This window comes from Emys orbicularis, chromosome 4 (genome assembly GCF_028017835.1).
Source record: "Emys orbicularis isolate rEmyOrb1 chromosome 4, rEmyOrb1.hap1, whole genome shotgun sequence".
In the NCBI taxonomy this organism is placed as follows: domain Eukaryota; kingdom Metazoa; phylum Chordata; order Testudines; family Emydidae; genus Emys; species Emys orbicularis.
The window spans coordinates 27569002-27588092 of NC_088686.1; positions in this window are offsets into that span (position 1 = coordinate 27569002).

Below are 19091 nucleotides of genomic sequence, written 5' to 3' on the forward strand. Positions count from 1 at the left end.
CAAATAGCAAAACTGAAATACTGTAAAATCACAATATTTCAGCGAATAGGATATATACAGCAATACTCTCATAACAGAGTACTCAGCACACTCTTATATACTCATTTGAGCCCAATCCTACATTCCTTACTCAAGCAAAATTCCTGTTATTCAAAATTCATTTATATACTGGAGCTTCACACACATATGTAGAAGGAGTTGGAAGATGTAATACATCGATTTACCTGGTAACAGTAGGCTCAGTTTAGGCCAACTGTTAAAGTCCAATGTGTCAATTAAAAAGAAAAAAAAATCAGTTTCTTGTAGGCTAGTTGTTATGTTGCTTTTCCATGGGGACAGATACATTCTGCAGAGTTCAGAGCCAGTCTGTTTTCTCCTTGATGCAACGCATGCATAACTCTCGTTATGGAAATTAGAGTTGTGCATGTAGCTGGGAACGAAATTCACATCCCCTGTGCAACGCCAGACCTCAGAGTTTGCAGAGCATGGAACTAACATGGGGGATATGAAGAGATGAAATTTTTCCCCCTAATCCAGCAGGGTGCCAGAATCCCACACAACTATGTCTCAGCTCATTATATTCCTATCCCTCAAGGTTTTGGGTCAGTCCACACAATTACATATCTGCTCACCACAAGCCTGATCCAAGCCCACTGAAATCAACAGAAAGATTCCCAGTAACTTTTTTGGTCTCTGAGTCAGGTGCTAAACCCCCTCCAACAAACAGTTTCCAGCTCACATTCCCTCATGGACATGGAATGTGGTGATATGAAAATCAGCTTCACTGTGTGAAGAGCATTGTAGAATTCCCCTATGAAGGTTCTCCACATCTTACCTTTCAGCTCCATGCAACAGACCTGGCAATTCAGCCTCATTTTGACACTTACACACAGACCAGACTACACCCTGAAAGTAAAGGGAGAAGAGATTCCTACATGGATATTCTGTAAATCAAAATATCTTATTTAGTTTTTTAAGGAACTTGGACATGTGGACTGCAGGTAACACTTTTTTTTATTTAGAGAAAATGTTACATGCATTAAGGTCTAGACCATGCCTTTAAGACACAGCCTCAAGACGTGTGGGAAGAGGTTGCCTCACTCTAGCCCTTACAGGCACTATACCTGAGTCAGGCACAATACTGCCTGATGTTCTGGGGGGACTATCGGCCTTTTACAGCTCTGCTGGGCAGGGCACAAGGACTTGGCGTCATGAACCCACCCACAAACCATCCTGTCTCCATTGGGGAGCATAGTTCTGTCATCAGCAGTAACCTGGAGCATAAGAAACGGAATTGTGCTTGATCACCGCACAGAATCACAAATGGAGGGATCAGGTATCCCTTTTGCATCTCTACACATGGCCAGAAACAACCTTGTTCCTCTGGAAAACACTCACGTTTTTATAACCGTCTGACAGCATACAACTTACAAGCACACGGGATGCAACTCATCACTGAGCTGACACCTATCCAACACAGGCAGAAAAAATATTGATGCAGATAAAAGCCTATGAGAACACAACATATCCTGCAGCAGCATGGTGAAAGGCAGCATACGTCCAAATGTGCAGAAGATTGCATAACTGAACTATTTTGTCACCCCCCAAATGCTTATAACAAAGGGAAAAAAAGGTGTAAAAAAAAAAAGTTTCTGACTTTCGTTAACCTTCTCTTGTAGTTCAGGTTATTTCTTTAATGCATTTATCTGCTTTAAAATTGTCTCCTTAGCCTCTCAAGGGAAACCAATATAATACACCATCACATTTCTCACAGGAGAAAAAAGAACACTTACTCTTAATAGGTGGCAATTTTGCCAGATGTTATTGACATAGTAAGTACGAAATTTCAGTGATACTAAATGCAAAGTGCAGCAGATTAAAGAACAATGGAACAAAGTGCAAAATGAAGTTTCAAAAGCAGCAGTGTCAAAGTCAGAGAAAGTGTGAAAAAATACATTTTAACAACACTATTAAGAACAAGTTTACTAATTACTGTCACTGGCACAAATTTAAAAGTACATTCCTGAGACTTGGGAAAGTTTTTAAAGTGTTATTTTTTTTCTTGTCAGCATTTCTTTTTTTCTTTATGCACTGTAGAAGAGACATAACACTGCTGGAACTAAAACAATGACACTTCAGGCTCTTTAGCTTTCACTTCTTAACCCTTCCATAACATATAATACCTTTGCAATTCCTGCTTATTTAAAGCATGCAGTGAACTACAGAAAATGCTTTGATAACTTACACTGACATCATTTAAAATAAAGACCATGGGATTGATTCACTCATGCTTTACACATTCTCACATTAAATAATGGAATTTACACACCAAGAATGACTTCTTATTAAAAATTCAACAATATCCTGTTTTTCTACTACAAAGAAAAACTGTATATTCTGCACCATCTCCTCATACTTAATTATCCACTAAAGCTCAATAATAGAACACTACAGTCCCCAGATGCTCAGCTGCTGTAAATCAGCGAAGCTCCAATGATTTCAATAGAGCTATACCAATTTACACCAGCTGATGATCTGATCCTTCACTTGCATTTTCATGTTGTATTAAACATAGGGCCAGAGTCTTATCTGGTGTAAATCAGCATTGCTCCATTGAAGTTAATGGAATTCTGCTGATTTACACCAGAGGAGTATCTGACTCACACTACTGTACTAGACCGGTCCCATCTACAATTCAACTTTAGCTGCTTGCAGCACAACTAAGATGTGTAGTGTGGACGAGATCTAACTGTGTCTCCATAACAAAGCCTTGGAGATACAGTCAGGTCACATCCACGCTACAATTTTAACTGTTCCAACAATGACTGCAGATGTTATGGGCCAGATCACCAGCTGATGTAAATCAGAGCAGAATTACACTGATTTACATGGACTTAGTATACACCCTTACATGTATACATTTCTGAAGAGTACACCTCTAGAACTAAAAGCAATGAATTACCATTAGTTGAACTCAGTAGCCTCTCTGAAGAAGAACTCTAGATAGATTTTATACCTTCACAGTGAAATCCTACTAGTCAGCAAAGGGTTCCCATTCAGTTTTTTCTCGTAAACTTAGGTAATTGTGCTTTACCAGGTTTAAGTAACACTCCTTTCTCTATTGTCACACCGAGCATAACTTTCAGTTGATCAAAGGGGAGAAACAAAGTTATCAGTGTCCTCCCCTCTCTTAATGGGTATTCATGATCTATTATCCTCTGAAAAGGGTTAAATTTAAAGTCTATTTGCAAATACAATACAAATAACAAAGCATCAGACCTTGCTAAAATATTACAAGCTTCTTCTCCAGGGTACTGGAAAGCTGACATTACATGGGACGCAAATAGGCTGCACTAATTATGATTCTGTTAGCAGTACTTCTCGAGCATATCAATGGCTACCCTTTTCATGGGAAATCTGATATTATGCAGCTGAATACATCTTCACAGCTTTCTTGGGGCACTTTTCTTTAAAGTGCATTTAACATACTCATCTATCGCTACTTTTCCACCTCATGACTGCACTTGACTCAATCAAATAATTTGTGAACTAGAAATAAAATTGGTTCAACTTCAAAAATTGTCTACTGTACAAATTGACTTGGGACCTAAGGCTCTGACCCCTCAAGGAAGAAAAGTAGCTATACTGAAGATGACTAATTTCCTGAAGGGCCTATTCCTGCTAATAAACAAAACTTGATGCATTGTAAGTTCTATCCTCTGGAACATCATACCGGCATAAAGAAAGCTACTGATATTTTGCACAAAAAATACTTTTTATAGCCAGGCAAAGCAAACACTGAGCTGATGTGAGGATCCTGAACCTACTGATCCAGTTAAACTTACTCAGTTTAACATTGCTAGTGTCACTTATTTCTCTACGGCAGTTTTAAATGAGCAAAAAAAAAAGTGTTTCTTGTTGCAAAGGCAGTCTGTTCTATTCTACTCTGGGCTGAATGAAACTTATTCTCATATAAGGTCACATTCATAGCACCTGCCCTTTTCAATGATTTCACCCAACACATATTAATGGTGAGCTATATTGATGATGCATATCCATTTCCCAGCAGGTGTGATGTAACTGTCAGCGTTTCATGCCAAGTCCTCAGTACCCAGTAGTCATTGGTTCCACTGGATTAGACAGAGTATATACACATTTCATGACTGTAAAGGTGACTGCAGAATTCTTAGTGGTTTTGCCACCATGCTGACTTCTGTTTATATCCCCACTCCCTGGCTGGTGAACCACATTTGCACCTTATTATTACATGAAGGAAGCATTTGGTATAACGGTGTTAACTGATTTGCTCTTTATTGTTATTTAATATGTCTGTAGTGTTGTGAGGCCCCAGTCATGACTGGGTCCTGTTATGCGAGACTCTATGCCAATAGATATGCAGACACAGTCCTTGTCCAAAAGAATGTTAAGACAGAATGCAGTATGCTGGAGGGAGGCAGTGCAGTCCTGGACTCAGGAGGCCTGAATACGCTTTCAAGCTCAGTCAATAACTGATGGCATTGTTTTGGGCAAGTCACTTCACCTTTGTTTTCCCATCTGTAAGTGGGGAAAATTATAAAACACTTATCCCTCCTTTCTAAAAGTGCTCTGAGACCTATTGATAGAAAGCATTAAGAGTGCTACGCATATTATTATATTATAGTTTTGGTAAACATCTATTATCTATTCCATCAGCTGGCTAAAGACTTATCTCTGCAGTGGCTTCCCCTATGCCTTCACTGCTTCCTGAGTTGATGAGCATTTCCTCATCTTCTTGATATTTACAATAACACCTACTACTTACTACATGACGCTCTTCTTCCCAGAGACAAGGTGGGAGAGGTAATATCTTTTATTGGACCAACTTTTGTTGGTGCGAGAGACAAGCTGTAAGCTTGAAAGTTTGTCTCTCTCACCAACCTCACCTACCTTGTCCCTCTAATATCCTGGGACCAACACAGCTACAACAACACTGCTCTTCTTCCCATGCATTTTCACTTGAAAAACAGATGATGTTCACTACTTCCCCTCCTTGTTTTCTCATTTAAATGAAAAAAGTTTTGATGGAACTTTTCCAACCATTTAAAATGTTGACCAATTACTATGGAGGATCTATACATGGTTTTGATTTTTTTATCTGGACATGTCTGTTGTGAAGGAAAGCTCACTGTCTGGAGCTTTACATTTACATTCAGTTATAGCAATCAGCTTGGTATTCAGAGTGTGCTCCTGAGAAACTACCATTAGAATAATTTGTTCTGCCTCTTCCTTCTAGATCAGAAATAATTGCCCATCCCCCTCCCCCTCCTTTATCGCCTTCTGTAGTTTTCACCTTCTGAGTCTCTTCCAGTTACCCAGGGGGCCCTCATCAGAGCTACATAAACCTTTATGACATATATTTTACCTCCTGCTGCACTGTTAATGGAACTCTTTGATCTTCCACTAAACTACACTGGACTTCTCCAAGATCATGTTTAATCTTTTGCTGGACTTATTCTTTAAGGCAATAAAACTGTCTTTTAAAGTTACAGCTCTATAAGGAGCTGCCTCGCTATTAAGTATTTTGTATAAGGGACACTACAGAGTTTATTTTTATCCTGTATCGAGGTTATGTTCCATCTCCTCATCTTCTTGTGAAACTGCTTTTCAAACCACTTTTGGGACAGCTGAGTTCACAAAAACTGCCATTTTGGGTTTTTTGTTTATTTGTGTGTTTGTTTCTTTTAAGCTGTGCTAACATGCTGTTGTAACAGTCATGGAGCTTTTCTTGGTTTGTGGCTTGCCATATTTTATCAAGTGCAAATACAGACAAAGTGGTTAATCAGAAAAAGTACAAGAACGGACCCTCAAATCCAAATGTCAACTCAGTCAGGGTATGGGCGGGTGGTGGATCTGATTAAGATCTGCAGATCCTATTCCAACTCTACTGTTCTAGTGCTGGGTCAGATCCACATCTAAATGGGGACTACTTGTGGTTCCAATTTAGCTGCAGCCAAAATCTTGCAATAACATTCCTTCTCGTGAGATTTTTGACTCAAGAGGCCTGATATTATGGATAAGGCTCAGCTGTAGATTTCTACAGTTTGGTGCTGAACACATACTATGATTGTTTGCGAGACTTTAGCACTGCCAAATCTGGACCCACACCCACTAGTCTCAATTCAGTCCCAAGCTCTAACATCTGAACACTGCCTCCTGAATCAATCTTTACTACTGAGTGTTGTGAGCAAGCCTCATCTTACTACTTCCTAGTAGAGCAATATGCAGTCATTACTACTGTATTTATGGAAAACAGTATTGAAATTATGTTCTGTTGATAGTTTGAGACCAGGTACTAACATTCGCCATCAGAAACAGACAAGACTTTAAGTTAGAAGTGAGTGAAATTTGCGACTAGATGGATCCCAATTCCAAAGTTTCTGTTCTTTTCAAGTTTAGATGTTATATTATTAACCTTCTCTCTGATTGCATTATAGCAGATAACTCAAGTAAATCAGTGAAAATCTAAATTAAAACTGATTCTGATACCCCTTTAGTTTATGTTAGTTTCAGATTCAAGAGTAAACTGTTCCCACCACTGGCTGAATGTGCTGCTTTCATACAGTGTGCTTGGCCCATGCCCCCATAAACCTCAAACAGTAAAAAGAGAAGCAGCAAAAACAGAAGGCTCAGCCTCATACAGTCCATTGAAATAATCAACCACACTTGTTATTCACATGGTCTAGACATCTAAACTCAGGATGACCCTGATACTTCCAGGCTAAAACAAGGAGGCTAGACTATTCAAGTCTACAAAGAACTCCAAAAGAAACTGTTTTAAGAATCCATTTTTAGACCTGTTCTGGATTTAACTTACAGCTGCATTTGATTATACATGGGGTCATACATCACTTTTCTGCATGTTTCCAGCATGATATGAAGTGACTAATATGCACTAGTAAAAAAAATTTACTTGAATGATTACTAGGTTTATCTAGATAGATAGATAGATAGATAGATATCTTTTCAGTCATTACAGCCCAAATAAAATTTTCCAGCATATCTTTTCCACCTGAATTTGCATGAAATTGGCACTTTTTCCTAAAAGTCCCCATGAAGTTAGCACTTTTCTCTGAAAGGTCCCATGATATCAAAAAGATTTTATAGTTTTTGCTACACAGTCTTGTTTGTATTTGTTACTGCAAAAAGTTGCTTTGAACACCCTCTTATTTGTTGAGATTTGCAGTAACACGGAGAGGTGCTGGCCACAGTTAAGGTTAAGATTTGCTTCCCAGTATATGCCTGCTTTAGGCACCTGCTCAGAAATTATCACAAAGGTCATTTCCACTTTAAATTTTGTATGAGGCCTTGGTGAGCTAAGATCAGTTCAGAGACAAAAAAGGGCATAACTGGGAAATTTTTCACTGGTAGTTTAGGAATATCACAATACTCAGGATCCGGCAGATATTTCAACAGTGCTGAATTATTAGTGGGAACATTAGAGTTTTCATCAAAAAGAAAGGGAAGATGTAAGTCTTTAGCCAAGAGCCAGTCTTCAAAACATAAAAGCAATTGTTATGATTATTTATATTATCAGTGCCCAGAAGCCCCTGGCATGGACCGGGACCCCAGTGTCCTAGGCTCTATATAAAAACAGAACAAAAGACAGTCCCTTCCCCAAAAAGCCTACAATCGAAGAAGTATAAGACAAAAGATAACAGATGGATACAGACAGACTGATAGGGAAGTACAAGGAAACAATGAGACAATATTGGTCAGCATGATAGTCTGTAGTCTCAGCACACCAGCAGCCCAGCCATTGTCAAGTACTTTGTAGGCTTCACGGCAAAGGAGAGTCTGCTAGGGAGGATTGTCATGGTGACTTTTCTGGAAAAAGTGCTTGGAAAAAATTACAGCTTGCAGCCTCCACCCATAACACTCTCATTACCGCATTCTTATCTCTTAACTAACTCAAATAGCTACTCCTTCCCCTTTCTCATTGCTCCCATACCCTACCAAAGAAAGTATGGAATGTTCTTCCATGGGCACTCTCTTCAGAAAATGGCCTTTAGACTTAATGGCTGTGCCAGAAGTACCAACAGAGAAAACAGTCAATACTCCCCTCCTTAGGTCCTGAACCAATACATTCCTGGGAAAATACAGTCCTGCTAAAAGGGACATCCTCTAAAGTTGTTTCAGGGTAATTAAAGAGTTTCTCCAGGCTCCTCTCCTCACCTCTATGTTCTTGAGTTGAAGTACCACACCTCCCCTTCCTTGCAGCAGTAATTCTGTCCTAGAGAGTGCCTAGATGCTGATGTACTTCACCAGTAAAAGAATATTCTAAACTCTCTTCTACACAGGTCAGTTGGGAGGCAGGCAACCGAAGAATTTTCTCCAGAATAAACACTGGAGGAGGCAAGTGTCAACAGGAACCTTCGTCATCTCCCACATAAGCAGAATCTTTCAAACACCATCAGTAAGCAATGGATAGCAGAATTTTCACACTCATAGATGACACGTGGAAACATCTTCCCCGCAAGGTGACGGCACTTCTCTGATCGCAGGTAGGTCTTTGGAGGAGAAAAAGAGAAAGTCCCTGGGGTTCAAGAAAAGATGGGAAATCATGGAATCCATTAATTCCATGAGCACCATTATAATTTAGGGAAGAAGGCAGTAGTATGGTCTATTTATCAGCATAGAGAGACATCCATATTTAAGAAGTCTGTAGCCTTAATATCCTTGGAAAAAGTCCTTGATCCAATTTTTTTTTTTTTTTTTTTTTACAAATTAGGAATGAAAGGAAGAAAGAAAGCATGATAGGAGTTTGGTTTCTCTACAGCGACAGAGGTAAAGTTGTTTGGATTCTTTGTTCACTTTTGTACTTCCAAATATTTGAGTGTCTAAATTTAATCTTAATTTTTAATTTGCTGGTCTTAAATGGTTATTTTGGATAACTATAGCATTCTTGTGATTTCAATAGCCATAAGCAACTGATATGTACTCAGCCTTAATTCCCATTGAACAACATTTTTTGGCAGGGAATTAAATAGTATGATAGAGGTCCCTTAATGAATGACAAATCACCATTGATTGGATTGAATAGGCCATAGCTTTGTGGAATTCTGAATCCTGTGTTTGCAAATGGTATTTTCTGTCAAGTGTGTCAAAGGACCATTATTAAGAAAAGGCCACTTACAAAGCAACAAATATAATAAAACCAAGAACCAAGTACTCTAACCTAGGCAGTTACAGTCCTCCCCTTTACAGGTCGCCCTGGCATAGCATCAAAATAAGTAGAAAATTACTGAGGGGAAAAAAGTAATAAAATTCACAATATTTATCTTATTGAATGATTTTCTGGCCTCCTCTTCAAATTTTAAAAGTACCTTTCCCACAATTCATGAGATTAAAAATGCTGTCAGTTCAAACATCTTTTGACTGACATTTCTGTCATGGCAAATCTTGCTCTGACTAGCTTTTTTCAAAGTCCATCTAAACACACTGGTATTAAGGGAATGCTGAGGACTTCAAAAGGAAAGATTAGCAAAATGAAGGAGACAAAGAGGCCTTATTGGTGTGAAAGGAAAATCAGGCCAAGACAGAAGGTTGTGTGTGTGTGTGTGTGTGTGTGTGTTTATGGAACTATAACTTTTAGTTAAGATGACAAAGGGCAGAGAATACAGGATATAAGTGCATGGAAAGAGATGAAGGAAAGAGAGAATTAGGAAGGTGGAACACTGAGGAAGAAGAAATGGCATTTAGGGGTATTTGGGAAGAAGGCACAGACCCCCAGAAGAAAAAACCAAAATCTAGTCTTATCTAGGAAGTAAAATGTAACTTTTCAGCAACAGCACCAGATCTTATTACCTAACCTTGGCTACCATCTGAATCTCTACTCACTGCTGAGGTATTTAGCAAATGACTATTTGCTGAATTCAAATCTCAATCAAGTACTGCTCCTAATAGACTATGGTCCCAAAACTGCCCTCGCTTGGGGCCCGATGCTGAGCACCTGAGGCTCTAAACTCACTGGGAGTTTTCGGTGCTCAACATCTGTCAGGAACAGGCCCTGACACAAGGGCATCTTGCACTGAATTCATCATACTGAGGATAGTGTCTATCACCACAAGCAGAACTATTAAATTGCATCTTATTTATGATGCTCCCATTCACTATAAAATCCCACAGCAAGAGAAACATTTAGAATAACAGTCCACTTCACAATTCAATTATTATTATTTATTGCACTAGCTCCTAGAGGACTACCAGATTGGGGCCCTTTGCACTAAGGCTAAATGCTGTACATGCTTATAGTATATGATAGTCCCTGTCTCACCGTCCCTGATACAAGTAAGCTGACGTATACACTTCACATTTAACATACTCCCCACACCAACTGAAATACCATGGATTGCAGCTAGCACAGCAGGACCTTAACAAGTAGCAAAGCAAGTATTTCATGGAGTAGCATTCAACATGTTGGCATTAAGTTACCTTGGGGTTTTCCTCCCTAATTCTAAAGAACTCTGCATCTAGGTTTCTGGGAGCTGATTATAGGTCGGTATATTTATTTTTACATTTATCATCCAAAAGGCTACATTTGAAAACCATGAATAGGGTGAATAAACAGAAAAACATAAGGATGCCAGAAGCAAAATGAAAGTATTTATTTATACAATGGACACAATTTCCCCCTTGCTTTCACACACTTACCTAAAAAAGGTCTGATGCCCAATATTTCAGTTTCTGAGGACATGGGAGTAAGAAGTGCATGGTTGAGACCACAGTTATTGAAATCACATGGTTAAGTACTTACTAATTTTGAAAAATGCAGGCCAACTTCTCTTAGTTACATGGCTACAAACCCATTAACTTCAGTCAGATTGCATTGGTGCTGCTCAGCATTCCCTTAAGTGTCTTACACTGACATCTCTGTCACTGCTGATAACACCACCATCTTCCCTGTCACTCAGGGCCACGACTTGGATGTGTTCTTTGACTCCTCCCCCTAATATCTCATATTCAGGTTCTGTTCAAATCCTGGCACTTTTCCTCCATTACATTTCCAATACTGACTGCTTTCTTTTCGCCCGCACCATTAAAAGTCTTGTTCCAGTCCTCATCAGCTCCTGTCTTCACTACTGCTACCTCTTCCTCTTTGGCCTCCCTGACACTCACAACACCTCTCTCACTGCCGTCTATATAAAATGCTGAATCTAAGCTCCTCTGTCTGGCTGTCATTCTGACCATTCATCATCCATTCTTCTTGAATCCCTCCATTGACTCCCCTTCTCTGTGGTGTCAAATTGAGGTTTCTTGAGCCTTTTTCAAGGCCCCCTCACAGTTCTTCCGCTCCTTATTTATCTACATTTGGCCCTTATTTCATTCCCCTCTGCTCCCTCCACTTTGTCAGCTATTCCAGCCTTGACTATCCACCTTTCTACTTCTCTCTCAAACATGTAGTGCTTTCTTCTATGCTATCCCTTTGACAGAGAGTGCCCTCCCTCTTTGAACCAGTCAATAAGGCCACTACCTTCTTTTCCTTTAAATTCCTTCTCAAGACTCACTTATGCTGAAATGCCTACAAGAAAACTCCTAACAAATGATGGCCAGGATTCAGGAGTGGAAAAATCTCTACATTTGTATAAAATATTTCATTAAAAGTGTATAAATTTCCTTCTCCCCACTCTTCATGGGTCACTTGTCTCCTTAGACTGTAAGCCGCTCAGGGCAGGGATTGTATCTGCCTCTGTGTTGGCACAGTTCCTATCATGTTGGGGCCCCAATCCTGATTGAGGTCAGTGCCTCTTGCCTTATGAATAGGAGAAAATATCAGTCAGCAAGGCAAATGCCACCCTCTGTTTCGCCGCTCTAATACTCATAGACTTCAAGGCTGAACAGGTGTAACTGAAAACAGAATTTGGCCTGTATTCTTAATGAAATATATTCCTGTCAAAATGCTCTTACATTATCTGGGGACAAAAGAATAAAAAAGGAAGAAATTATGGAGAAAGGACTTAAATCAGGAAAAGTCATTAAAAAGACATCATTAAATATATAGAAATTTAAGCAGCTTTTAACAAAGAATGCAGCTGGAAAGAAAGCCCAACTGTATTTTAAAATCTGACATTATGTTCAGCTTTATAAATCCTAATCTTTAAAAGACAACACTACTGTACACTGAGGAAGGCTAGGGAGAATTTTTCATGCAAAGTCAATGACAATCCTAAAATTCAAGGACAGATAAGAGGTATGGTTACATCAGTCTTATGTTTATAAAGTGCTATCCATCCGCTCTTGCATAATATATTTTTGCAGAATCCTAAATCACCTAATAGTGTGATAAAATGTATGTTGGCCCAAGTGCCAGCATCAGAGTGTTGCAATAAATTAAGTTTTAATACAGACACATAGTTCTGTTTGTTTATCCATGCACAAATATGCTTTTGCACGCATACAATACACGTGACCAAAATCACCAAACAAAAGGCCTGATCCTGCAGTCCTTATGAAGACAAAATTTCCACTAAAATAAATGCAAATTTGGAAACAGAGTAAATCTTGAGTCCCCTATAACAGTGGTTCTCAACCAGGGGTTCAGGGCAAGTCCACGAGCAGGTTTCAGGAGGTCCGCCAAGCAGGGCCAGAATTAGACTCACTGGGGCCCAGGGCAGAAAGCAGAAGTCCATTGCCTGGGGCTGAGGCCTGGAGCCCTGCCACCCAGGGCTGAAGCTGAAGCCTGAGCAATGTAGCTTTGTGGGGACCTGGGTGGCATGGGGCCCCACACAACTGCCCTGCTTGCTATCTCCTAACGACGGCCCTGGCTTTTGCATGCAGAAAAGCAGTTGTTGTGGCACAGGAGGGCCGTGGAGTTTTTATTGCATATTGGGGGGGGCCTCAGAAAGAAAAGGTTGAGAACCCCGGCCCTATAACATACCACATCCTGCAGAATTCATGTTGACTTCTTCAATGGGAGGAGCCAGAGGAACAGGCGCTTAAACTGTAAATCTACAACTGCCTGCTTTCCCTAAATACCAGCATATTAAGATTGAAATGATGAGTGTATAACTTAATATATACCTCCTCAAACTTTCTGACCACCCTGATTCTAACAGTGTCAGTCCCCGCACCCTCCCCCCTTTAAAATCCTTACAGTTTTGTTTTTCCAAGTAGACAGCGTTACCTGGGTTTTTTTCTATTAGTGTAAAGAATACCTCGGAAAAATGAAGATAATGTTACTTGCAACGTTATTTTTGAAGATTTGAATAATGATCACTGTACTCTATTATGTAAATTGTAAACTCTGCAGTAACAACTATTTAAAAACTGTTTTTCTCCTTTTTTAGCATAAAATGCCCCTACAGCAGCTCTCTTTCAAGTACTTCTAAGGAGTCTATTACTGTGGGAACTGGATACCATCACAGTGATAAAACATATGTAATAACAACAATGTATAAGTTTTAAAGAGAAAAGTATCTGTCTGTGGCCAGCACTTTTTCCTTATATACATTATACTGATATATGGCAATCCTGATAAGAAATAGAGATAGACCTGCCATATTTATAATGAATCATTTTATAATCAAATCGTATATATTAACCTGGTCTCTGGCCAATCCAAGAGCTGGCTGCCAAGTTCATAATTACACTGTTCTACAGTGAAGGGTATGAAAAATTAATTTCATGCCATTTTTGGTCTTGCTCTAAAGTGTATGCTTTGGTTGGCTAGTGTCTGCAACAATTAAAGTTTGATAATTCAGGTCTTGATTTTGCCCATTTAAATGGTCTTTGGTAGCTCTTTGTTCCGTATTCTCATGTCCAATCCATTTTATATACTTACTTTACATCTTCTTTCTTTGCTCAGTAATTCTGAACTTTTCCCTTGTAATTTCTAACTTGTTTCCAGTCAAAAGTTCAAAAGTTCTATTTTCACCAAAGCTCCAACAAATCTGATGCTAAAGTCATCAGCAGATTTAATATAAAATTAAATTTGGATCACTGACTTTTATGGCACATACAGCTGTAATGATACATTACTTATCAATCTCTCATTTTTAATGTTCAGACATGTTATATTAAGCTAGCTTGTTCAAGTAATGGATTTACTGATTAGTTCCTGTTTTGGTCTATAATTGTTCAATGATTTCCTTAATATTAGCTTAACCAAAATGCTTATATATAATTCTTAGCAATAGTCTTGACAGAAATACAGAAGCATTCACAAGAGAATCAGAGTTTAAGTTAATCAATAATGGCTTTATCAAGAGTTTTTATTTATAGCTAATGCAAACGTTAGAAAAAATGTTACAGCCATTAATTATTAGCAGTTTTTTTAAAGCACAAAGTAAGAGTTGAATAAATGTACTTTAAGACACTTACAGCCCAGGCATTCTTTTTAAAATGACTAGCTAAAGAGCCCCTTGGGCTGTCTTTTTACTGCTTTTCAAAGCTCTAATAGCACTTTTTCACTAAAGACACACCCCTTGAATCCTCCGAGAGATACAATAGCATAATTGTTCTTTTAGGTTTTAAGGCCTTGACATATCTGTCACTGAAAGAACAGTGAATAATAATACCAGAACTATTTTATGCAAATTCCACTTAGAGGTTTCAAGATTTTTGTGAGACTGATCTTGCCTCCTTGTTGACAGTTTTATTGTCACATTAGCTTTACATGAGAAAGTGGTAAAGTTTTGTTCTTTGTTAAATAATACTCATTTTAAAATCTTTAAAGTTAAAAACAAATACAAAAACAATGAGATGGAAACATCAATTTGGAAATGTATCAAAGGGGAAAACAGTAGTCACTTGGAACAATTTCTTTTTCCACAGGTATTCATTTATAAAATTATAAGCCATTCTCGTTATAATGTGTAAGTGTAATATGTACAAAAGGAATATTTACATGCATATACAGTATATATTTACACACATAAATAAAGATAAAACATACCAAGATGCATATTCTTAAGCAAGTCAATATCTAACGCCCGCAAAGCCATTAAATACTCTGTGTGTATATATGTTCATAGGAGACTGATTTTGCTATAGATTGTATACAAATAGAACACATGCCAATATGTTGGCAACATTAAATTCAGTTGGCAGACTGAGAATGGAAAGAAATATATGCTCATGGCAACCCTCTGAACACACTTATATTAACATCTCGTGAAGGATTTTTGTTAAATTAAGTTTGCAAATTCCCCAGATTCACAGGTTCAAAGAAATTGCCAAAATGAACAGTGAAGGGGCAAGTAGCTCACCGGCAGCCTATCTACTTAACAGATCCAATGGCGACTCCAAATTCAAATAGCACAGCTGCCTATAGAGCATACAAAAAAGCAAGGCTGGAAAAGTACAGGTTCTTTCTTATTACCACATGGAAAACTAGGGCAAAATTAATTAATGTAGTGTCAACTAGCAGGGGGTGGGGAAAAAGTATTACTCTGAAATAGCCCAGCCATTTAAAGTATTTAACTTGTATTTAGTAATAATATACTAGCGATGGGCCCAAACCATTAACTCAGAATCTATCTGCCAGAACTTGGAACCCAAGCTGAGCTTTGTGACTCAGGCCTATTTCTTTAAAATATGTATGTATACATGTATGAAAGAACGAAAGAAAGAGCATTTAAAATATAAGAGTATTTGTTCCTCTTTCTTGGGAATACCTGTGAGACAAGACCAAGGGAAGCTCACAGAATCTTCAAATTCTTCAGTCACGGGGACAGATTTTGCCGACCTGTGGATGAAGCAGGAGGCTCATTCCCCAGACTCTGTGGATCTTTTGGGATGCTTCAGAAGCATAGGGCCTCTGTAGCTCTCCCTCAGCTCTCCCTTAGCATGTTTCTTCTGGGAAGTAACCCTGGAGCCCCTTTAAAAAGGGGCTTCCAAAGTGTGGAGTAACTTCACTCACTAGGAATTAATGCAAACTCATGCTGTATTGACTTTCAAGTGGATTTCCGGCAGAGCGAGAAAGGGGACAATAAACTTTTTCATTATGCACAGATCCTGGAGCCTATGGATAACAATCCTTGGGATGTAGGGATGGTACTACAGAAGCACCTGACTCCTGTCCCTACATGGGCAGGGACACAGGCACACACACAGAAGGTGCCCACTGCACATGGATCTGTAGGGAAGGGGATGGCAGAATCCATTAAGTTCACAGTTTAAAAAATGTTTTTAAATGAATTTTTCACCATACCAGTTGGAAATCAATACTATTTCTACAATTATACTACAGCCACTACTCTTCTGTTAACGTAGTGCCTTTTATTGACCAGGATCTCAAAGCACTTTATCAGCCTAATATATATATATATATATAGGAATCATTTCTCCTTCCACTGACATTCAACCACCTATTTGGCCAGGTGAACAACTGGTGCAGAACTACACAATACTGGTGGAAGGAGAAATTTTGACTCAAGGTCACACAACAAATCTTTATGATTATGAAAACTGCCTTAAGATACTTAATGACCATCCAGAAAAAACAAGGTCTTAGAATTTAAGCTTTTACCAGAAAGCCCTGTTGCACAGTAAACCACATAGAACTCTAAAGTATATTAAAAAAAGCTGTACTGCACAGAGTTGTGCAAACACTTCTGCATTCATTATTAAATGGATTCACAATAGTTTTTGTGGTAGAACTAGTTTGCACTAAAAGTCAAGAAGGTTTGATTCAAATAAGCCTAGTTTTCCCTGACTGAACCTCATTGCAAGGGCATAAGCATGGATCAGGTTTACTGGCTTATACTTTGTTTGCAAAAGTTTGCTGGTGCCCAGGACCTAGGAGTCTAAGTGTTGATGCAACAAAATAGCACTGATTTGAGGGACACACATTTACACATACAAGACAAAGAAATATTATGGACCAGACTGAACCCCTTACTCCCAGTGATGAGCAGTAACTCATACAGATAATCCTACTGAAGTCCAGGGGACTACTTACACAAGTCTCTGCGCAGCACTAGGAGTCAGGTTCACAGTGCAGCCCTTAGTGAGCCCAAAAGGTATGATTTTAATGAGTCAGTTCCCAATAACTGGCAAGGTTACAGAAAGGAATAATTTGTCACAGTCTACACAAGTCAGGCAGACAAGGATTAGAAGAGATTTCCCCTCCCACGACTGACTTTTTTCCCCCTAAGTGGTTCAAATAACTGAAATACAGCCGGTGAGCTAGATGCGGCCATGGTTGAAGCTGGCCTAACCCACAATGCCGTGTCCTTAGTGGTAGAAAGTCTGCCTGAATGGGTCTAGGGTGACAGGGGGCCCAGTCTCCATTAAAACTGATTGAGAAAGTGCACCCAGGGCAGATGGGCATAACTGCCAAGTTTTGTTCCGCTGCATAGGAGTCATTTTATGTCCGTTAATTACAAAGCTAATTTGAAGATAACTTGTGTCTATTATCATAAACTTACAATTATGGTCAAAACACACCCTTCCCCAACCACTGGTGATGTGAGGATATGGAGCTGCACACAACTTGACAGCTCTTGCTGGGGTAGGTGGCCAATAGGATGGGTGCCCAGGGAATTCGGAGGGATAGGGGAGTCTGAGTGGGAAGTTGGGAGAGGTCGATGGGTGGCTGCTGGATGGCGCAGGGGTCCCTTTTGTGACAAATGGGGGGAGGAACAGCGTGTCCTATGGGATCCCAGGGAGGAAAATGGTGCTTGGAACTCCCAGGGGTGCTGCTATGTATTGGGAAGCAGCGTTCTTTCTTCTGGAGTGTGTGCTGGAGGGAGTCAGGGGGTCCCTGGACTCCTGGGTTGAAGGGAGCTGTCTAGGTAGATAAGTTGCTGGTGCAGCTGACTACAACAGGCCCCATCGCCTTCTTCTCCAGCTACTCCTTCCTACTCTTGATCCCACAAGAAGAGCAACAAGAAAGGACAGCCTCATTAGATGCAGATGCAGCCTCTAGTGGCCAAAATGCAGAACCGCAGACAAATGTTTGCCACTTTTCCACAGCCCTTCCGATGTATGAGAATCCAGCTGAGATGCAGGAAAGCCCCCACACAGCTGCCAAATGCATGTCTCCCATGTGAGATATGTGACGCCTGGCAACGCTGGATGGGAAATACTTAATCTAAGGCAGGGGTGGGCAAAATACGGCCCGTCTAACATTTCTGTCCAGTTCGCCATGACTAACATTTCTGTCCTCGCGATCTCCGGGCTGCTAAAAGTCCCACTGCACAGTGGGGTACTCAGGCAGGCTGCCTGCCTGCCATGGCCCCACACCACTCCCGGAAGCTGCCAGCTGCTGCTGGCATGTCTCTGCAAGCCCCAGCACTGTCCTTACAGCTCCCATTGGCCAGAAACAAGCCAATGGAAGCTGCAGGGGCAGTGCTTGCGGGCATGAGCAGCGCAGGGAGACCCGCTGCCCCCTCTCCCCAAGAGGCGCACAGAGATGTGCCAGCAGCCGGCCGCTTCCGGGAGCGGCGTGGGGCCACGGCATGTAGGCAGCCTGCCTGAACCCTGCTGTGCCACCGGCTGGGAGCCGCCTGTGGTAAGTGACTCCCGGCCAGAGCCTACACCTCACACACCCTCCCGCACCCTAACTCCCTCCCAGACCCTGCACCCCCTCCTGCACCCTCAGTTTTTGCGCTAATTATTTTATTACGTGGCACTGTAGTGGAGGAGTAGAATTTAAAAATTTAATTAATAAGCAGAAATGTGCACCCTGTGACATCTTACCAAAATTCGTGGAGTTGCCCCCCTGCGAAAATTATTGCCCACCCCTTATCTAAGGACATCACTTAGGCAGCCTCCAGAAAGGATGACCACAACCTAAAACTACATTCCACCAGTGAGATCAGCAATGCAAATACTGTCTATTCTCCTTGATGGGTGTGAATTCCATTATAAGCACAGTATCTCTGTACAGAGAGGCACCAAGCAGGGGTTTACTGAGCCTGCTCTCCTTGAGATATCAAGTGAAAATGGAATCTACTGAGCGAAGCTGACTGACCTGGTGTCAACCAATCACGAGCACAGGAGAGATGCCATTAGGTGAGTTAACTTATGTGATGTGCCCCTATGGATGCAGCTTGAACCAAAAATGCAGAGTGAATAGAAGATTCAAAAATTCTGTGGACCTCCAGAAAGAG